Here is a 4,441-nt window from a genome sequence, read left to right on the forward strand (position 1 = left end):
CGTGCCGCCCTCAGTGTATACATTATCTTAATTATATAACATGATGCTATAGTTAGATTCTGCACTTTTAGACAAAGGATGGATGGATATTTTAAACAAGATTACTAGGAATAACACTCATGTTTCAAATGTATCTTCTTTCACATAAAAAATACTAACGTGTCCACTTTGTGCTTGGGACCATACATTTTATACATTTTAATATTTAGCCTGTTAGTACATGACTGCATCAATACTACCTGAATTAGATATTCCAGTCCGGGCGGGCAACCGATAGGTCTTATTCCATAAGGCAGGTTAGAAGATGGTGGTATTATAAACCCTGATTCCAACATTAAAAAACAAAGAGTAATCAATGACATATGTCTACAGAGTTTAGCAACATATTGAGATTATCACAGTGGGTCAAAGCTGTAATTAGGACTGTGTTCCTTTACACATTAAGGCTGGTGTAAATACAAAATTATATACATTAGATGTAATAATTAATGCCATTTTATCATGCATTTGTACTTTACGACTCTTTGGAACATGGGAAGGGGAGTGTGGCTTACAAAAACAATGTCACTGGACACTTACAAAAAGGAAATGATCTATCATTTTCCCAGATCTTTGTATTTCATATATTATGCCAGGATATAGTGATATACCAATTTAGTTTACAAAGGACCTGAATATTTCAAGTCAAGGTTATTTTGTTCAAGAATGAAAGTGTATGCTACTTTTATATGGTTTAAAAGGTCAATTATTTATAAAAATGATTTAAAAAGTAGAAATTGGATGCAATATTAAATAGACCATGGCCAAAATGAATTTGCTTCTTAGGTAGCCAATATATGTCATGCTTCAGTTATAGCAGATTACAAAAATTAACTGTAAATGCAAATTAGAAAAATTGTTATGGCTTTTGTTTTGTTATTTTCCGCATACTGCAAGGCTTTTTGATTCTGCATCAGTTCAAGTTGTACACAGAAGTTGTTTGTTGGTCCGAACAGTGGTGAAAGTTAAAAGGACCTTTCTAGACACAGGTCAAAGGTACATCCTCTTGTGATATTAGGCTAACTGATGATCATAAACCTTGTAAAGGTGTGGGTGTGAGTCCTCTGATAGACAAGCATTTCATCCAGGATTTGTTCTTCGCCCAAAACTGGCACTACAGTAGATGAAATTGTAATAGAAAATCAAGGTAAGAAAATGAATGAAAAATAAGGCCAGCATTGGGCATTTTTTACAGTGTATACTAAATTTTGATTCAATGTGGTGTAAAGGTTTGTTGAAGTTTGTTCAACAAATTAATTCTGCACAGAAGTAATGTATGGTTTTGCACAGCAAAGGCCAAAAGCTCTGAGTTATTAGGTGTTACCATGTCCCTATACAGCATTATTAAAGGGCTGGATGGGAAGGACCAAGTGAGTGTGTTGCCCTGCAATAATCAAAAAGAAATCTCTGCTGGAGAGAAGACTTTGGGTATTCATACATTAGGCATTGTCAACTGGGAATTGGAGATCTAGCAAAAGAGTTTGCTTCAGTGCACAGTGTATTTACTGCTGGGTAAAGCTGTACTGGTGTACTGAGGGACCCATCCGGTCTACAAACGATTTTAATTAAATGACTTGGACACCAAATATATCTATAAAAATGTTTAGCTTTTTATTTAAACTGGGAAGGCTTGCCTAAAAATGGAAAGTGAAAAAAAATCAATATTCAGCATGTTGTTTTTTTCCCCAGAGATCTGAACACATACAACAAAGAGTAATGAAAAATTAAACCTAAAAGAAATTACAGAAGTAAAAACAATTTCTCATTTATGTTTATACTCACCACTGATAACTTCTTCATTATTAAATATAATTTTCAGATTTCATAGGGAATTGTTCCAAATGAACCTTTTTACCCAGATGCATGTAACATCTCTTACTATATACTACATGACTTACAGTATGTAGTCCACTTGTCTACAGTTTTATTTCTGCATGGACAGTCACTATCTATTTTTTGAACTTTTCTTCCAAAAAAAAAAAAAACACAAGTGTAATTTTTAAACTGTTGCCATGTTTTTAATCCTCTTCAAAACAATGCAATAATTAACAAGCACTCTGGCAGAAATTCCAAGATATATTCTAGTTAAAAGAAAAACTGCAAAATTCTAAGTAATTTTGCCAGATTATGCTGCTCACCACCACACATTGTTTGACAGTGTTCATACATGTACAGTACCTCTGAGTGGGGTCACAGCAACTGTCTTTGAAGGACAGACAAATGGTTCATTTAGTGTCTGTACTTCTTCAAAAAAAGAAAAACAAAGGATTCTTGGCAATAAGAAGGTAGCACTTCAGCACTCTCGTTTGTTTCCAGATTTTCTTTTTGTATTTGATCTCTTGACTACTTAAAGATTTCTACATATCCATTTTGGTTCTGGTTGTTTTGGTAATTTAGTGTTTACTGAACCAACTTGCCTGATTATCTCTAGGATTTACCCTTAAAACTTTCTTGCCATTTATTAAATAAAAAATGCTTACACTGTATAGTGAAATTAATACTCTCTTTGCTGAAATGCACACACTCTACACTGAAATGCATACTCAATGTAGTGAAATGAATACACTATATACTGAACAGTGAAAACACATTATATACTAAATGTTTTACACTCTATATTAGAACACATACACATTAAACTTAAACACGTACTGCATACTGCTTACACTGAATAGTGAAACACATACACTCCATACTTACATTTATATTTTAATAAGTCCACTTACTGAGAATGAGCAAAAACAATCTTTTGTGAACAAGTAAATGCGAAGAGGTAAATTGGTGCAGTGTGATAGCTTACATTTTTTGGATTTGATTTATTAATATAATATGAATAAACTGCTGCATTCCATATTCTTTGTTAAATGTATGTGTTTCAGTATTGTTTATGTGTCTCAGTGGACAGTACACAAATAAACTACTGCATTCCATATTCCTTCTTATAGAGTGTATTGGTCTTGCTGCATATTTCTTTATATTGTCTATGCATTTCAATATGGTATATTTGTCTGAGTAGACAGTATATATATTGTACAGTATAACAAAAATTTTACTATACCGTGTGCATTTCAGTGTAAAGTGTATGTTTTCTATTTGTTTATTTGTTTCAGTGTATATTTTTTAGTACAGAATATAAACAGTGCATGTGTTCCACTATAGAATGTATGCTTTTCAGTCCAGTGTATGTGCTTCATTATAAAATATATGAATTTCACTATTGAATATACAATATGTGTTTCAGTATAACATGTATGTATAGAAATTGTTAAGAATAACCCCTAAATGGCGCCTCAAAGAAAATAAATCAACTTCAGTGTCACTAATAACAGACCAAAAACTATAAATCATACAGAGCTCCTTTGTTCAGAAAAGAGCAGACTTTCATTATATTTCTAGCTATTTAACATCTTCCTTTTTAGCTAAATACTGAAGTGATCTGTTTAAACTAGCTTCTGTCTTTTAATGATACTTGCATTTTTTTTTGGTGGAATACCACATGTTAATAAAACTTAATACTCTGTTCTTTTACTCATTAATTATTAAAATGGATTCCAAAAAACTGACATATATGCATTTTAAACACATTGTCTTAAGTTATATTTTGACGTATTTTGTTACCTGGAGGAGGAGGTATTGGCTGCATATGCATTTGTCCTGTATAAAAATATATATATATATACATATATAAATAATTAAAATTGGTTTCTTTTAAAAAATAGCTCAACATCAACAAAATGAGTTTCTATAAAATATTTTTCTAGCCTTTGTATGTATGTTTAAAAAATTACTGCACATACACAAAATGAGTTTGTATGGATGTATTTCTTCAAATCTATATACATTTTTTAAAGTTTACACCTTTTATTCTCACCATCTGAAGAAGGAACAGTCAGTAGTTCATCGTCTTGCACAAGAATTTGACCTAAAAGTTGAACAGTTACCAGTATGTGATCATAAAAAGACAATTCAAACAATAATATTGCCAATATTCTTAAGAAAAATTAGTATATGCCCACTGAAAATTAATTGAAAATTTAAAGTAAAGGTAATACATTTTTATATTCTTATTTGAACAGATTTTTCCAAGTGATATACTTCTTGACTAACAGATCATTCTCAAAGCATCAGTTTTGAAAACACCATAATGTTCCCCGTCTGTCTGCATTTTTCACATTCACATTTCTCATTTTATGAATTTATGCTCCCTTTTTGTGTCAGGTATACTTACATATTTTATAATATACATATCGGATAGATGCCTACATTTTCCATATTCAATATAAAATAAGTATAAAAAGTATATAATATGCTACAGTGGCTGTCCATGATTTTAAATCACCTGTAGCTTGCAAACTGTTTGACCTATTGACCTGAAATTTGGTACACATATACTACGTGATAT

The 4,441-nt window shown here is 31.4% G+C and overlaps 1 long non-coding RNA gene across 1 annotated transcript; it reads right to left on the reverse strand.

Annotated features, from left to right (window-relative positions):
- Positions 1-251: 251 nt before the first annotated feature.
- Positions 252-3,962, reverse strand: LOC127526702 (uncharacterized). The gene is made up of 3 exons (XR_007934134.1): positions 3,911-3,962; positions 3,658-3,693; positions 252-322 (listed from the first exon to the last, which is right to left on the reverse strand). It is a non-coding gene; the product is annotated as an uncharacterized LOC127526702 (long non-coding RNA).
- Positions 3,963-4,441: the final 479 nt, after the last annotated feature.

The sequence above is a fragment of the Erpetoichthys calabaricus genome, chromosome 2 (assembly GCF_900747795.2).
Source record: "Erpetoichthys calabaricus chromosome 2, fErpCal1.3, whole genome shotgun sequence".
Lineage (NCBI taxonomy): Eukaryota > Metazoa > Chordata > Cladistia > Polypteriformes > Polypteridae > Erpetoichthys > Erpetoichthys calabaricus.